At 45.8% G+C, this 18,984-nt stretch overlaps 1 protein-coding gene across 1 annotated transcript in view; it reads left to right on the top strand.

The window, feature by feature from the left end:
- The first annotated feature begins 395 nt into the window (after positions 1-395).
- Positions 396-18,984, top strand: part of LOC126215251 (juvenile hormone epoxide hydrolase 1-like) — a 99,014-nt gene continuing 80,425 nt past the window's right edge. Inside the window, exon 1 of the mRNA XM_049941924.1 lies at positions 396-475. The gene's annotated coding sequence lies outside the window, so the exon portion shown is untranslated. The remainder of the gene's footprint in view (positions 476-18,984) is intronic.

Below are 18,984 nucleotides of genomic sequence, written 5' to 3' on the forward strand. Positions count from 1 at the left end.
CAAGATCCAAAATTAGTTTCTAAATCGTATGCCGTTTGCCCTTTGCAGTTTTAGTATTCCATTGTATCCATCCACGTCCGAGGCAAGTCCGTTTTTCGTAACAAATTTTTTACAGGACTGGGTTGTTAGCCCAGTGCCCAACCCTCCTCCTCAATCCGGGGTTGAGACCGGCAGTGACCCCAGGCGGGGTTATTACAAGGAATGAGGGGGGATGAAATTACAATAAAGGAAGAAAATAAAGAGGGTTTAGAAACACAATGTGGCAGTAGGAGTAGGAAGACGCGCCGCAGAGCGCACATTCCTAAGGCGAAGTGCCGCGCCACTTGGACTGTTGGCTGGGTGTATCGTAACCGGTAGTGGCTTATCTCGCCTCCCCGTATCTCGCCGTGAGATAACGCCGCAAACGGGCTGCACTGCGCCGCCTTGCGCTCACTCGCGACTAGACTACAACGCACTTGGCAACTCTCGCAGTCGGGTAAGAACTTTCCTCATTTCAGTTTGTCTGAACGTCTTCCACTATAATAGGAGGAGCGGTTCTCAATTATTGGATTACCGTATTTTGGCCCAATAAATAGTGAGATGCTGAACCTGCCGGTCTGCATTGACTGGCGACGTCATCAAAATGGCGGACATAAGTATCGCATTAGAATCTACACTATGTGAGCAAAAGTATCCGGACACCCCCAAACATACTTTTTCATATTAGGTGCATTGTGTTGCCACCTACTGCCAGGTACTCGATATCAGCGACGTCAGTAGTCATCAGACATCGTGAGAGAGCAGAATGGGGCGCTCGGACTTCGAACGTGGTCAGGTGATTGGGTTTCATTTGTGTCGTACATCTGTACGCTAGATTTCCACACTCCTAAACATCCCTAGGTCCACTGTTCTCGATGTGAATAGTCAAGTGGAAACGTGAAGGGACACGTACAGCACAAAAGCGTACAGGCCGACTTCGTCTGTTGACTAACAGAGACCGCCGACAGTAGAAGAGCGGCGTAATGTGTAATAGGCAGACATCTATCCAGATCATCACAGAGGAGTTTCAAACTGCACCAGGATCCACTGCAAGTACTATGACAGTTAGGCTGAAGGTGAGAAAACTGGGATTTCATGGTCGAGCGGCTGCTCATAAGCCACACATCACACCGGTAACTGCCAAACGACGCCTCGCTTGGTGTAAGGAGCGTAAACATTGGACGATTGAACAGTGGAAAAACGTTGTGTGGAGTGACGAATCACGGTACACAATGTGGCGATCCAATGGCAGGGTGTGGGTATGGTTAATGCTTGGTGAACGTGATCTGCCAGCGTCTGAAGTGCCATCAGTAAAATTCGTAGGCGGTGGTTTTATGGTGTGGTCGTATTTTTCTTGGAGGGGGCTTGAACCCCTTGTTCTTCTGCGTGGCATTATCACAGCACAGGCCTACATTCATGTTTTAAGCATCTTCTTGCTTCCCACTGTTGAAGAGCAATTTAGTGATGGCCATTGCATCTTTGTAACACGATCGAGCACCTGTCCATAGTGCACGGCCTGTGTCGGAGTGGTTACACGACAATAACATCCCTGAATCCTATAAGACACCGTTGGGATGTTTTGGAACGCCGAACTCGTGCCAGGCCTCACCGATCGACACCGATACCTCTCCTCAGTGCAGCACTCCGTGAAGAATGGGCTGCCATTCCCCAAGAAACCTTCCAGCATCTGATTGAACGTGTGCCTGCGAGAATGGAAGCTGTCAAGCCTAAGGGTGGGCCAACACCATGTTAAATTCCAGCATTACCGATGGAGGGCGCCACGAACTTTTAAGTCATTTTCAGCCAGGTGTCCGCATACTTTTGATCACATGGTGTACATTCATAACAGCCAGGGTGTCGTACGAGATGCGGATACAGAGTTAGAAGGGGGAGGGGGGTCTACATCTTCACTGATGGTCTAGAAACCACTGGAAGTGTATGGCATAGGGTACTTCCCATTATACCAGTTATTAGAGCTTCCTCCCGCTCCATTCACGAAAGGGGCGCTGAAGAGTGACTATTTAAATGCCTGTGTGTGTGTTGTAATTATCCTAATTTTGTCCTAAGGACGTTTGTGGGACCAGTATGTAGAGCTTTACACTAGCTAAGTACCTGGCGTTGTCCGGGTATGTACTTACTCCATCTTCTATTAGTCCACCTGCTGCACCTATCTATGCCTATCTCCTCCTTCCTCTTCGCTGTCTGTCCATCTCCTCCACCCCTCTACCCAGAACCATCTACTCTTTACCCCTCTATCTATCTCTTCCTCCCCCTCAAATTCCATCCCCTCCTAACCCTGTCAATCTCTTCCTCTCTTTTTCCTTCTCATCCTCCCCCTCTCACTGCTATCTCCTTCCTATTCCTTTCTGTCTTCTGTTTCTCCAACCACTTGCTCCTCCCCTCTCTGTTCATCTCCTCCTCACCCATCTTTCTGCCTATCTCTTCCTTCCCCTGCGTCTGTGCATCTCCTCCTCATACCTTTCTCCATCCATCGCTTCTGCTCCCTCCTCTCTGTCCATTTCCCCATTCCCCATCTCTGTCCATCTCCTCTTCCTCCTCCTCCTCCTATCTATGCCTATCTCCTCCTTCCTCCTCGCTGTCTGTCTCTCTCTTCACATTATCACACTCACCCTTATAGGTTGGCGGTGGTTCTTACCTCTATAGTATTTCTTTCCAGATTGTGAAGCTAATATGTATATCAGATTTCACTGCGTTACAGGGATTTAGGATGAGCTTCTTACCCGTGGCGTTACTCGCATACGCGTGTCTTAAATATACAGGGAATTTAAAAATAAATATACGTACTACAAAGTATTATTTGGTCCAAACTATCGATCGCTGCGCCTCGGAGAAACAAATACATAATCTAGTTTACATTAATAGTCGTTAGATGTCTTCTGTTTTGCTTGGTAACCGTCATATGTTTAAAATGGCTACTCCACAGCAGAATTCATTTTGTGTTCTCGAGGTTGCAAAGACGTTTCAGGTTGACGTACCAAATTCATCCTCCGAATGGGTGGAACATTCGCAGGTGGTATGGACAGTTTCTAGATAAAGGAGATAGTCCTGGCCGCCGTCGTCTTCCTGAAGAAAATCACAACCTGCGACATCGTCGCGAAAAAACAGTGACCCGTATATGTAATAAGTTTCCTTTAATTTACGCCTATGGTCACAAACTTTTTGTTAACAGATTACCGGTTTCGGTCTTTAATGACCATCATCAGATCTGTTTCATGAAAACAAAGCTGTACATTAGCACTTTGTTTTTATGAAACAGATGTGATGATGGTCATTAAAGACCGAAACCGGTAATCTCTTAACAAAAAGTTTGTGATCATAGACGTAAATTAAAGGGAACTTATTACCTGAAGAAAATGTTGGACGAGTTCAAACTGCTGTACAACGTAGTCCTTTAAAAAACTCGTCGTGCCAGTCGGGAGTTAGTTGCCTACAACAACAAATTGGCGTGTTTCCAGACGTCGGTTGGTTATGAAGCCGTACGAGTTACAGCTGTTACAAGCTCTGCGTCCTGACGACAGACTCAAACGTGTCGAATTTTGTAACGAGATTCTCGATGCTATTGGCAATGATAACACTTTCGCACAGCGCATCGTGTTCAGTGATGAAGCGACTCTCCATCTTAGTGGTCAGGTAAAAAAACACAATGTTCGAATTTGGGACCTACAAAACCCACATGCAGCCATTGAACGTGTACGAGATTCGTCCAAGTCAATGTGTTTTGTGCGATATGCCGATCATGTGTTTACGGCCCATTCTTCTTCGATGGAAACACGGTTAACGGTCAGCAGTATCTCGCTGTGTTACAAAACTGGTTGTTTCCGAGGCTGCACGAAGCCGACTTCATTTTTCAACAAGACGGGGCACCGCCTCACTGGAGTCGCCGAGTGCGTGAATATCTGAATGAAACTGGACAGAACCGATTGATTGGTCGGCAAGGAGCTGGCGACGTAGGATGTCTCAGCTGGGCTCCACGGTCACCGTATTTGACACCCTCTGACTTCCTCCTGTGGGGTTTCGTTAAAGACAACGTTTATATACCACCACTCCCACAACATCAGTCACGAAGGATATGCTTGCCCGAGTTTGGGAGGAATTGGAGTATCGATGTGATGTATGGAGGACATATTGAAGATCTATAATCTGAACTTGAGAAGTTCGTAAATGTGTGTGTAAAATTGGTTCAAATGGCTCTGAGCTCTACAGGACTTAACTTCTGAGGTGATCAGTCCCCAAGAACTTAGAACTGCTTAAACCTAAGTAACCTAAGGACATAACACACACCGACGCCCGAGGCAGGATTCGAACCTGCGACCGTAGCGGTCGCGTGGTTCCAGAGTGTAGTGCCTCGAACCGCTCGGCCACCCCGGCCGGCTATGTGTGTAAAGTTTGATATGCGTATGTCTCAAAGTTAAATAAATATATGCCTTCGAAATACGGATATTTTTTTGAAACACCCTGTATTTCACACGTATTTAACATAGTTCCGAATTTGTACGTATATTTCGCAATCATGTCAAGCGAATTTCGCCCTGCAGTTTCATTTTCACGCAGCTCCATGTTTATGGCGTTGCACGTCCTGAACTACGTGCTGTGCGATGATATAATTTTGCGGGTACATCCAGTGGTATACCAGCTCTGTCCAAAAAATTCCAGAACATTCGTAATCTCGCGTCAACGGTGAGTTGAAGCGAAATACGGTTGGCATAGCTACGCTTGAGTTTCATGTGTAACTGTGGAAAGTTTCACTGTTGTATATGTTAGTTATTGTTCAGCGCTGTATTGAGCAGAGCGTTGGGGTCGCACAGTTTGCGAATTTCGAGGTGGCTCAGTCAGAGGAGCAACGCGTTTGCAGTAAACTTTGCGTGAAACTCGAGAAAACCTTTACAGGGACACGCCAAATCATGCAGGCAGGCTACGGTGACGAGCGCTTAAGCCGTACTCGCACGGTTTAAAAATGACCGGATGGAACTTGCAGATGACCTTCGTTCAGGACGCCCTTCGACAACTACCGACGACAATCGTTTCAGGATCGTTAACGAAATTGTCCGAGAGTTTGCAGGAGAATGCAGCATTTCCGTTGGATCATTTCATGATATCCTGACACAGCACCTTGGAATGCGTCTCGTTGCCGCTAAGTTCCTGCCACGGCTCATCAGTCAAGACCAGAAAGATATTCGGCTCTCAGTCTGTGAAGAGTTTTTACATCGGGAAATGAGAAAGAGGTGTTCCTTATCAGAATCATGACTGGTGATGAGACGTGGGACAATGGTTATGATGTCGAGACTAAGGTTCAATCTTCACGATGGGTCGGGAAATGTTCTGCAAGACCAAAAAAAAAGATCGTTAGGTCACATGTCATAGCTATGCTGATAGTTTTATTTGACTTTGAAGGATTAGTTCGTCTTGAATTCGTGCCACAGGGAGAAACTGTTAATGGATGCTACTGTCGGGACGTGTTGCGACCCCTGCGAGAAAATGTGAGAAGGAAATAGTGGCCTCAAATGGGGCGAGACAATTCATGGCTGTTGCGTCACCATAACACACCCGCACATTCATCCCTGTTGGTGCGTGCCTGTTGCGCTAAAAACGAAATCACCGAGCTGCCTCATCCTCCGTACTCTCCAGACCTGGCCCCTGCGGACTTTTTTCTTTTCTTCCAAAGTTGAAAACCCCGTTGAAAGGGCGAAGATTTGCAACCAAAGTCGAGATAAAAGAAAATTCGCACGGTCCAGCAAGGGGCGTAAGAAGAGTGCTTCCGGAAGCGGAAACGGAGTTAGGAGCGGTGTATCAATTGTGGAGGAGAGTGTTTCGAAGGAGACCGTGCACAATAAGTAAAGGGTAAGCGTAGAAAAATTTTGTGGACTGAGTTTTGCAATTTTTTGAACAGACCTCGTATGTGCCTAGTGTCTACAACATTTGTTGTAAATGGAGTTAGCACTAAAGCAGTAATAAATTAAAACGTCGTGCATAGTGGAGGAGCACTTTCGCACGCATGTAGTGTTTATGACGTCACATCTATGTGTCGCATGGTGAGATGCTTTTCTACGTAAATTCGGCGGCGTGTGTACAGCGCGGCTAAACAAAAAAAGAGAACAAACGTTTACACACTTAGATGTCACATATAACAAGGATCAGTAATCACCTAGGAACTGCAGTTTCTCGGAGCACTCTCTGCTGCACAATGGCAATGCGAGAGGCAGTCGTCCAGATTCCCAGCGTCCGGTTGCTCATCCCTGCACGTGGACACGCACGGACCGGTCGCGTGACGTCACCCACCCCAACAAGCAAAGTCAGCCCTCCTCAGTACTACACAGCACCAGGTAGACAAATAATTTGCCTACATAGTAGTAAAGTTACACACCTGCACCTAATGTGGCACATTAGGTCGCTAAATTGGCACCTTAACTCGCACCCAATTGGACTTACACTATGTCATCAAAAGTATCCGGACACCCCCCCAAAACATGCTCTTTCATATTAGGTGCATTGTGCTGCCACATACTGCCGGGTATTCCACACCATTGGCCTCAGTAGTCATCAGACATCGCGAGACAGCAGAATGGGGCGCCCCGCGGAACTCATGGATTTCTAACGTGGTCAGGTCATTAGGTGTCACTTGTGTCATACGTCTGTACGCGAGATTTCCAAACTCCTAAACATCCCTAGGTCCACTGTTTCCGATGTGATAGTGAAGTGGAATCGTGAAGGGACACGTACAGCACAAAAGCGTACAGGCCGACCTCGTCTGTTGACTGACAGAGACCACCGACAGTTGAAGAGGGTCGTAATGTGTAGTAGGCAGACATCTATCCAGACAATCACACAGGAATTCAAAACTGCATGACAGTTAGGCAGGAGGTGAGAAAACTGTGATTTAATGGTCGAGTGGCTGCTCATAAGGCCTTAGCTTAAATCTCTCCCATAGATCTCGGCTGAAGGCCACACATTAAGCAAGAGCAGTGTTACGGCTTAAGGCCAAAACAAAGATTTTCAATGTTAATTCAAAACAAGCTGAAAACTCAGCTGAAGGCCGCATATTAACAAACAATTTAACGGCTTAAAGGTCTAGGAAGAAGAGCTTCCAATTTGAAATGGCTGAAGGCCTTATCTTAAAATATTTCGTCTAAAACTTCGCTAAAGGCCACATACTAAAGAATAACAATCTTATGACGTAAGGGCAAGACAAAGATTTTGAATTTCTAATTTAAGAGAGATTAAAACGGCTGAAGGCCACAAAAACCATGCAGAAAACAATTTTACGGCTTAAGGCCTAAAAGAACAGCCTTGCAATTTAAATAAGCTAAAACTCGGCCACACACAGTACTTAAAAATAAAAGGAAATCACTATGTGAAATAGAAGGAGCGGCGCTCAGAAGCTTCCAAGAGTAGGCTTGGGAGGCAACACAAACGCACGTTTAGGTGAGACAGGCAGCCCGACCGACAAGCTCTTAATCGGAAGGCAACACAACCAAGGGACGGTTCACGACCGACCGACTGACCAACGGTGAGATCCAACTGCACAGGTAATGGAAAATATCGGCCGATGAAGAGTAAACCGAGATACCAATAACTTAAACTAGGCCTCAGCAAGATTAAGGCATCAAACATCACCCAAGACTAGTTTAAAAGAATCCGGAAACACAAGTCACAACTGTCGAGTCACTACTGGAGGCGGCAGATTCTAGGCAAGAAAACACACGACTTGTTATCACACTCGCCATGGGCTGAGAAAACAACAATCCACGAATAACGAAGAAATCGTGACAGTCGAGTTTTAAGAACAGGTAACTAATTACTCAACTTGAGGATCCTGCTTCGGAAGAACGCGAAAAGTCGTTCGCGGAGCTAGCGCCTCCAGATGGAACAGCGCGTGCCCGCCGTCAAAAGCCCCGGCCTGGCTTCGCGCTGTGGAGACTGCGTCGCTGCTCAGTGCCAACGAACCAGCAACGTTCAACCACATCCACAGTCGGAGAATGGTGTTGGTGCTGAGGATCCAAAACGTCGTCGACTGAGACGACAAGCCGAGCAGACGACCCACCTTCCCGACGAATACTAACACCATACGGACCCGACTGTTGCTGGCTGCCAACTCTTCCCCGACTGCTACTGGTGTCAGTGCTCAGCGGACCACATGTCGCCATCCGACGATCAGGCGACCGACCTACCAAAGGTCTACCGTCGGCGTCGACCACGGTCCCGGCGCGTTCTTGCACCGTGCGGACCCACCTGCTGCTGACTGCCAACACCGTGCTCGACTGCTGCTCCCAACTGAACTGACTCCCTTCGGACGGACGACGTGCCGGAGACACTGGCTAGGACCCAACAATGCAGAGGGAACACAGCCGACATCTCTGCACAGGAAGGATCGGATTTGGATTGCTTGGGGGAAGAGACCAAACAGCGAGGTGATCGGTCTCATCGGATTAGGAAAGGACGGGGAAGGAAGTCGGTCGTGCCCTTTTAAAGGAACCATCCCGGCATTTGCCTGGAGTGATTTAGGCAAATCATGGAAAACCTAAATCAGGATGGCCGGACGTCTGCACAGGAAGGAACCGACCCAAAAACACGTGGTCGATGAGACGACGCACCGACCGACCAACCAACCAAGCAACGGTCGTCCCCGTTGGTACTGGCTGTGCAACCAACGGTCGTCCCCGTTGGTACTGGCTGTGCGGACCTCACTGGGGCTCCGTCCCCGACTGCACCATTGCTGCGTCCAGACCGTCCTCCAGGTCCGCCTGCAACACACGACGACCCGGAAATACTATCGGTTACTCCAGAGCTGTTACGACAGTGCTCTTATCGATACTCGCTGCTGCTGCCACTCACGGGCATATAAGGCAGGAAGTTAGTGAGGCTAGTACGTGGAATAAGAAAACGAGGTGGCAGTACCGTAATAGAAGATGACAAACAATAATAGGGCATAAACATGACGCGTGCACGGCTCAGCTTTTAGCTCAATTTCGGATGTTGTTGTTTTATGCGTACCACCAGAATTAAACATGCATTTTCACCAACATACCGAGTGTAAATTAAGGTCATCACCAACAATAACCATATGAGCCGTCTGCTTGTTTGAAATCAAATTCAAGTTTTCTTTCAACCTTTCAGCAGCTGTATCATTTGAATTGGGATGTCGGTAAAAGGATCCAGTTACTATTTTATTCCGGTTGCCAAGAACGACCTCTACCCATACTCACAGGAAGTATCTACTTCAATTTCGCGACAAGATAAACTACTTCTAACAGCAAACAAAAACGCCATTGCCAACGGTGTTTAGCCTATCCTTTCGGAACGCCGTTAGGTTCTTCGTAAAAATTTCGGCTGAGCTTCTCTCCGGCTTTAGCCAGCTTTCAGTGTCGATAACGATTTGAGCGTCAGTGCTTTCTATTAACGCTTGGAGCTCTGGTACTTTCCCGACACAGCTACGACAATTTACAACTGTTATACCAATGGTTCTTGTATCTATGTTAGCCGGCCGGTGTGGCCGTGCGGTTGTAGGCGCTTCAGTCTGGAACCGCGTGACCACTACGGTCGCAGGTTCGAATCCTGCCTCGGGCATGGATGTGTGTGATGTCCTTAGGTTGGTTATTTTTCAGTAGTTCTAAGTTCTAGGGGACTGATGACCACGGATGTTAAGTCCCATAGTGTTCAGAGCCATTTGAACCATTTTTTTTTGTACCTATGTTCTTCCTGTGTTCAGCTTGCATCCTTTGTGACTGAAACCCTTCTTGTATTTTCCCGAGACCCTCTAAAAAAACCGCCCAGTCCACGCCACACAGCCCCTGCTACCCGTGTAGCCGCCTCCTGCTTATAGTGGACACCTGACGTATTCAGCGGAACCCGAAACCCAACCACCCTTTCGCGCAAGTCGAGGAATCTGCAGCCTACACAGTCGCAGAACCGTCTGAGCCTCTGATTCAGACCCTCCACTCGGCTCTGTACCAGAGGAGCGCAATCGGTCCTGTCGACTATGCTGCAAATGGTCAGCTCTGCTTCCATCTTGCAAGCAAGACTGGCAGCCTTTACCACTTCTGTTAGCCGCTCGAAACCAGAGAGAATCTCTTCTTATCCAAAGTGACACACATCATTGGTACCGACGTGAGCAAACCACCTGCAGTTGGCTGCACCCTGTGCTCTTCATGGTATCCGGGAGGACCCTTTCCACATGTGGAATGACTCGACCCTGTATGCACACGGAGTGCACATTGGTTTTCTTAACCTCCTTGTCAGCCAAGTCCCTAAGGGGCCCCATAGCGCGCCTAACGTTGGAGCTCCCAACTACCAATAATCCCACCCTCTGTGATTGCCCGGATCTTGCAGGCTGAGTGGTTTCCTCTGAAACAGGACAGGCAACAGCATCCGGCTCAGCGACAGTGTCAGACACATGGAACCTGTTTGTCAGACAAACCGGGGAGGCCTTTCGTGCAGCCGCCTGGGAAGTCTTTCGCCGCCTGCTTCGCCCCGGGGCGACCTCCTACTCGACCACAGGTGAGGGGTCAGCCTCAGTGCGAGCTGTAACTGGGCTGGCCACCGGTGAGGACCGATCGGAGGGCTCTGACGCGCTGGACGTCCGTTGGATCCCCACGGCCGGCCCACAACAGTGGTGCCCATCCACTGGAGGCTCAAGCTGTGTAACCGAAACCATCACAGCCTGAAGCTGAGAGGGAAGTGTCACCGACTCGTCTCGCATCAGCAGTCCCTGCCCATACTAAAAACCGTGGAAAACTAAACTGTGTAGATAAACGGACTATCGGCACATGCTGCGCAACTGTAGTGTAGACTGACGAAAACGCAGGAACTATGTCTAATAAATTAGATTAACACGCAGAGACGCAGCACTCAGCTGAAACTAACAAGGGGACGCCACGATGTTTGGAACGCGGATTTACTTCAAACTTCGTACACTCGCAGTACTCCATTAGGACAACAAAATGTGTAAGCAGTAGCGCGTACTTCTCAAGCGTTACTGAGAAAATCGCAAGATAATTTCGGTCGTCAAATATATACACCTGTGTGTGGCCATTTTTACCATGAAACGGCGGCAGCCGAAAAAAATAAAAAGGTGGTTAGCGTCCAAGCCCCGTAATCACTGGATCCAGTTCCGATCGTCTGTTTGTTTTTTTTTTCAATGCAGTCATTACTATTTATATTACAGATGATATAATGGGGAAAAATACGTGTAATCGGATGAACTTTTATTAAATTTACAATGTTATTTGGCGGTCTACTACTCTTGTTATCACAAATAGTATAATATTCATAACTATCGACTAGTAAACGACCAAACGCATAAAGTGATACTGAAAATGTATGCTCCGTGATTTGAGAAATCCCTTATACCTGCAAGGAGCCCGAAACCAGTTGTTACCTCGAAGTTTTGACCGGCACACACGGCTTTCGAAAGATGTACAATTAATTGTCGCTTTCGACATTACGAGTACAAGTTGCAGGATGGTATTTTTCGTAAAAACATGGAAAATGTAAAGTTAAACGGCACCAGCTCCATTGAATAATTGCTATGTTTCCGCATACGCAAGGTCTTTTCAGGTTTTCCGTGGAAAAACAAACCTCGTTAACATTTTCAAAAACCTCTATTTCAAGACGATAATTTGGAAGCAAACCATGCATAACGCAGTATTTCCTTAAAAATCGACGCTGATAATTGGTTATGCAGTATCGAGTGTATTTTAATAGCGTCTTCCGAGAAGCAATTTCTCGTTCTCTTTCGATCAAATATGAACAATTTTGAAGACACGGACAAGCATACATCTTCAGTATCACTTTATGCGTTTGGTCGTTTACTAGTCGATAGTAATGAATATTATGTTATTTGTGATTAAAAAAATTAGTAGACTGCCAAATGTCATTGTAAATTTAATAAAAGTTCATCCGATTACACGTATTTTTCCCATTATATCAATTGTAATATAAATAGTAAAGAAAATGACTGTGTTGAAAAATAAAAAAAGTAAAAAACTGACGAACAGAACTCGATCCAGCGATTACGGGGCTTCAACGACAACCACTTTCTTTTTGATTTCATTTTGTTCTGTATTGTTCGTTGAATTTGTTCAGGGCGGACGTCCGATGACACCCGTTCAGTTTGTTCGTTGATCCGTTCGCTCAGGTTTTTTATTACAAAGGATGGCTAACGCTCTGACCTAACACGCTTACCTACCGTGCCGGCACCACTGGGCTGCCGGCGCTTCATGGTAAACATTTCCACGCACACATATATATATATATATATATATATATATATATATATATGACGACCGAAATTATGTTGCGATTTTCTCAGTAACGCTTGAGAAGTACGCGCTACTGCTTACACACTTTGTTGTCCTCGTGGAGTACTGCGAGTGTACGAAGTTTGCAGTAAATCTGCGTTCCAAACGTTGTGGCCCACCTTTGTAAGTAATTCGTCCCGGATTAGGAACTAGTAATATGTCACAAAATCGGTTTACTCTCCGACGCAAACGAAAACGCGAGAACTGTGCCTATTAGAGATTAAATTAACACACAGAAACTTAAGAAACGAACACAATGTTATAAAATTCGCTCCTGCTTAGGAACTCTCAAGTGACAATTTTGGTTACTCCCATGCTGCTGCTTGTGTCTCGGCCGGCTGCTGCTGCCTGACTGACTGACAAACGCCAACCAATTAGGTGATAAACGCTGTATGTTTCATTACCTATGTGTACTGCTGCCAGTAATGAAATCGCCAAAATTTTAACATATTGAGGTCAGACTGATGGGAATATAATGTTAAGTCAGCTTGCGGTATTTTCAACATCTGATGAACTGATGCGCCATCAGGACCTGCATCACTGTCATCAAAAAACGGATCGCTGTTGTCATTAAAATACTCGAACAACATCCGCGTCTTCATTGATTACAAGGTTTCGACGTCAATGCCACGTTGACGCATTGGCATGGCAATGTTTTCATCCAAAGACAAGAATGTATAAATACGTTTAGACGAAAATACATATTTAGCGGTCAGGTGCTACCTAATAGGTTATTATTACTTAAAATTTTGTTAATTAATAAGAAATGTTAAATTAAAGACAATTAGCCTTCTTTCCAAATAACCAAAATATAAGAAACCAGCTGAAACCCTTAACGAACGACCAAACAATTCCTTCCTGTTGCCTAACTTGAATCTTTGGCTTCCTGGGAAGAAATTAAGTGAGGAAGTGATAGTTGGAGTCAACGAATATTTAGCAGAGTTCGACACAACATATTTTTCTGCTGGAAGGATCGCTGGACCAAGTGTGTATCTTCAAAAGAGACTATGTCGAGAAGTAAGGTGCGTTGTTTACGAAAGAAACATTTTCTTGTTTTTTTCCAGGCGTGTCAAACCACGATCATATTAACAGTTCCTGAGGTTAGCCGCAGGGACACCTCAAGGTTAAGGACCGTATGTCTCTTAGGAACAGCTACATAGCGCTGGTTTACCTGCCGGCTCATATACGGTAGATGCTGTTATGGACTTCAGTCCGAAGACTGGCCTGGTGCATTTCACCATCCTAAACATCTCTGCGCAAGCCCCTTCATCTCTGCTTAATTACTCCACCTACTTGCTATATTCGAATGTCGGCCTTCCCCTCCAATTTTTTACAGCTACCCTTTACTCCATCACAAAACTGACGATTTCTCGATACTTCATAATGTGTCCTGTCAACGGATGTCTTATTTTAGTCTGGTTATGCTATAAATGTCTTTCTTTCCGAGTTCGATTTATAAGTACTTCATTAGCTACCTGACCTTCCCGTCCAATCTTCAGCATTCTCCCATAGTACCACGTTTCAGAAGCTTCTATTCTCTTCTTGTCTGAAATGTTTATCGTCCACATTTCACTTCCCCAATTTCTCTTTTCTAGTAATGCTTTCCCTCCTATTGCCCGTCTGCCCAAAATGCAAAACTCATCTAGTACTTTTAGGATCTCATATCCTAATCTAATTCCCTCAGCATCAGCTGATTTAATTCGACTTGCCTTCACAAAAGAAGACGAAGTAAATATTGCACAATCCGAATCGAGAACAGCTGCCAACATGAGTAACGTAGACGTAAATATCCTCGGACTAGTGAAGCAACTTAAATCACTTAATAATTGCAAGTCTTCTGGTCCAGACTGTATACCAATTAGGTTCCTTTCGGAGTATGCTGATGCATTAGCTCCTTACTTAACAATCACATACAACCGTTCGCTCAACGAAAGATCCGTACCCAATGACTGGAAGATTGCACAGGTCACACCAATATTCAAGAAAGGCAGTAGGAGTAATCCACTAAATTACAGGCCCATATCGTTGACGTCGATATGCAGCAGGATTTTAGAACATGTATTGTGATCGAACATAATGAATTGCCTCGAAGAAAACGGTCTATTGACACACAGTCAACATGGGTATGGAAAGCATTGTTCTTGTGAAACACAACTAGCCCTTTATTCACATGAAGCGCTGAGTGCTATTGACAAGGGATTTCACATGGATTCCGTATTTCTGATTTTTCCGGAAAGATTTTGACACTGTACCACGCAAGCGGCTCGTAGTGGAATTGCGTGATTATGGAATATCGTCTCAGTTACGTGACTGGATCTGTGATTTCCTGTCAGAGAGGTCACAGTTCGTGGTAATTGACGGAAAGTCATCGACTGGAGTAGACGTGATTTCAGGCGTTCCACATGGTAGTGTTATAGGCCATTTGCTGTTCCTTGTCTGTATAAACGATTTGGGAGATAATCTGAGCAGCCGTCTTCGGTTGTTTGCAGATGACGCTGTCGTTAATCAAATAATAAAGTCAACAGAAGATCAAAACAAACTGCAAAACTATTTGGAAGAAATATCGGAATGGTGCGCATGCAGTTGACCTTAAATAACGAAAGGTGTGAGGTCATCCACATGAGTGCTAAAAGGAACTCGTTAAACTTCGGTTACACCATAAATCAGTCTAATCTAAAAGCCGTAAATTCAACTAAATACCTAGGTATTACAATTGCGAACTACTTAAATTGGAAGGAACACATAGGAAATGTTGTGGGGAGGGCAAGCCAAAGACTGCGTGTTATTGGCGGGACAGTTAGAAAATGTAACAGACCTACTAAGGAGACTGCCTACATTACGCTTGTCCGTCCTCTTTTAGAATACTGCTGCGCGGTATGGGATCCTTGCCAGATAGGACTGGCGGAGTACATCGAAAAATTTCAAAGAAGGGCAGCACGTTTTGTATTATCGCGAAATATGGGTGCTACTGTCACTGAAATGATACAGGATTTGGGCTGGAAATCATTAAAAGAAAGTTGTTTTTCGTTGCGACGGAATCTTCTGACGAAATTTCAATCACCAACTTTCTCCTCCGAATGCGAAAATATTTTGCAGACACCGACTTACATAGGGAGGAACGATCACCAAGATAAAATAAGGGAAATCAGAGCTGGTACGGAAAGATATAGGTGTTCGTTCTTTCCGCACGCTATACGAGATTGGAATAATAGAGAATTGTGAAGGTGGTTCGATTGACCCTCTGCCAGGCACTTAAATGTGACTTGCAGAGTATCCATGTTGATGTAGATGCAGACTACATCTACTTATCTTTGTTTTACTTTTGTTGATGTTCGTCCTATAATCTCTTTTCAAGTCAATATCCATTCCCTGCAATTGTTTTTCCATCTCCTTTGTTGCCTCTACAGTGTCATCGGCAAACCTCCAAGTTGTTATTTCTGAACTTAAATTCCTTTTCCAAATGTCTCATTGACTTGTTTTGCTTCTTACGCAGATTACATACACCATTCAGAAAAATTAGCGGAACATGATTTTTGGCGTCTGCCATACTCCAATGAGCAGTAACTGAGGACCGTATACGTTACCAAACTATAACTTTATCTCTCACAATGTAAGTACTGATCAATTCGTCAATACATCTTTGATTGCTTACATAAAAAGGACTGAAATGTCCAACAGGTGTCGAAAACAGTGTGGAAACAATCATTCATCCCGTCACCCACGGGGATTTTCACTGGACTTTGAGAGCTTCACTAACATTCATGCCCTCCATGAGCGTTTATCACCACCTAAGACCTATGTAGCTTGCTCCATAGGCGTATAGGTCTACGGAGATCACCATGTGGTGTTCGGTGCCGCTCTTCAGTGAGAGCCCACGAGAGTTCTTGGACACTCTGTGGTGGTACAGGACGATCACGAACACGACTATCAAGCATGTCCCACATATGGATGATGGGGTTTAGTTTTCTCCAAGCAATTCGCTCAACCGTGATATACACTAATGTCCATTAAAATTGCTACACCAAGAAGAAATGCGGGTGATAAACGGGTATTAATTGGACAAATATATTATACTAGAACTGACATGTGATTACATTTTCACGCAGTTTGGGTGCATGGATCCTGAGAAATCAGTACCCAGAACAACCACCTCTGGCCGTTATAACGTCCTGGATACGCCTGGGCATTGAGTCAAACAGAGCTTGCATGGCGTGCACAGGTACAGCTGCCCATGCAGCTTCAACACGATACCACAGTTCATCACGAGTAGTGACTCGCGTATTCTGACGAGCCAGTTGCTCGGCCACCATTGACCAGACGATTTCAATTGGTGAGAGATCTGGAGAATGTGCTGGCCACGGCAGCAGTCGAACATTTTCTGTATCCAGAAAGGCCCGTACAGGACCAACATGCGGTCGTGCATTATCGTGTTGAAATGTAGGGTTTCGCAGGGATCGAATGAAGGGTAGAGCCAAGGGTCGTAACACATCTGAAATGTAACGTCCACTGTTCAAAGTGCCGTCAAGTCGAACAAAATGTGACCGAGACGTGTAATCAATGGCACCCCATACCATCACGCCGGGTGATAGGCCGGTATGGCGATGACGAATACACGCTTCCAATGTGCGTTCACCGCTATGTCGCCAAACACGGATGCGACCATTATGATGCTGTAAACAGAACCTGGATTCATCCGAAAAAATGACGCTTTGCCATTCGTGCACCAAGGTTCGTCGTTGAGTACACCATCGCAGACGCTCCTGTCTGTGATGCAGCTTCAAGGGTAACCGCATCCATGATCTCCGAGCGGATAGTCCATGCGGCTGCAAACGTCGTCGAACTGTTCATGCTGATGTTGTCTTGCAAACGTCCTCATGTGTTGACTCAGAGATCGAGACGTGGCTGCACGATCCGTTACAGCCATGCGGATAAGATGCCTGTCATCTCGACTGCTAGTGATACGAGGCCGTTGGGATCCAGCACGGCGGTCAGTATTAACCTCCGGATCCCACCTATTCCATATTCTGCTAACAGTCATTGTATCTCGACCAACGCGAGCAGCAATGTCGCGATACGATAAACCGCAATCGCGATAGGCTACAAGCCGACCTTTATCAAAGTCGGAAACGTGATGGTACGCATTTCTCCTCCTTACACGAGGCATCACAACAACGTTTCACCAGGCAACGCCGGTCAACTGTTGTTTGTGTATGAGAAATCAGTTGGAAACTTTCGTCATGTCAGTACGTTGTAGGTGTCGCCACCGGCGCCATCCATGTGTGAATGCTCTGGAAAGCTAATCATTTGCATATCACAGAATATTCTTCCTGTCGGTTAAATTTCGCGTCTGTAGCACGTCATCTTCGTGGTGTAGAAATTTTAATGGCCAGTAGTGTAATATCTCTTAATATTTTAAACCGTCTGATAGTGAGCCTTATTTTCTAGGAGGTCTCCAATAAACTGACACACGTGTTCAGATGTTCCACATTCACGTAATATGTTTACTAGGCGACGGAGCGCCATCGAACCGGAGGCTTGCTGGCAGTCGGGAAGCCGAGTGGTGCTCGGATGAAGGGCCGAAAGTTGTGATTGCTACAGCTGCTCGAGAGATATGCTTTAACACGGTGACTCTCGTAACCTTCCTTATCGGAACAGCTTTCCCGTGATCTGGAATGAACTCTGATTCTCTGAGATATGTGTCAAAGAGCATGAGTTGCATAACGTTGTCTTATCTAGACCCAGCGGTGGCTTAACACTATCTGGGTTATTCGCCACTGCTGTAAATAAAGTTGGAGATGACTTGCACAATTGGTTGGACTCCTTACTCAAATCCTTACCTCACCCTGTCAGTGCTAAGCGCCAGCACGTAACCTGCACGTCTCGTGGAAGTTACAACCGAGCGTGCTGGCTGAGACGCGGTGTGTTGAGGTACCGACCTCGCAAACTACAGGGCGCCGGTTCTAATCCACGTCCGGCTGTCGAGATTTAGGTTCCACATTGATCACTCGAAAGCGCTTAGATCTTTCGTGATCGAATTAATTAAAATTTCGCGTGTATCTGTAAAAACTGGTTTCCTTCTTTTGGAACGGACACGAAGTCAGGCCATGTTTCTTAATTTCGATTTTTGTTTACAGTTTCATAATAATTTTAAGTCGGACGTGTATGTCTCGCTGGACTCGACGAGGAATAAACGGTCCCCTTAAATTTATTCCTCCTCGTGTCCGTCAGGACATCACTGACAGAAAAAAATCGCAACACCAGAAAATAATGTACAGTAACGAAATTTCGGAAATACGAGATGCATTCAAGTTCTAAGGCCTCCGATTTTTTTTCTCCGGACTGGAAAGAGATAGAAACATGCGCATTGTTTTAAAATGAGGCCGCGTTCATTGTCAATACGTCCCAGAGATGGCAGCACCGTACGGCAGATGGAATTTTACCGCCAGCAGCGAGAATGTGAACTGTTTTAAATACTTAAAATGGCGACGTTTTCCTTACTTGAACAGCGTGCAGTCATTCGTTTTCTGAATTTGCGTGGTGTGAAACCAATTGAAATTCATCGACAGTTGAAGGAGACATGTGGTGATGGAGTTATGGATGTGTCGAAAGTGCGTTTGTATGTGCGACAGTTTAATGAAGGCAGAACATCGTG

Source organism: Schistocerca nitens, chromosome 12 (genome assembly GCF_023898315.1).
Source record: "Schistocerca nitens isolate TAMUIC-IGC-003100 chromosome 12, iqSchNite1.1, whole genome shotgun sequence".
In the NCBI taxonomy this organism is placed as follows: Eukaryota; Metazoa; Arthropoda; class Insecta; order Orthoptera; family Acrididae; genus Schistocerca; species Schistocerca nitens.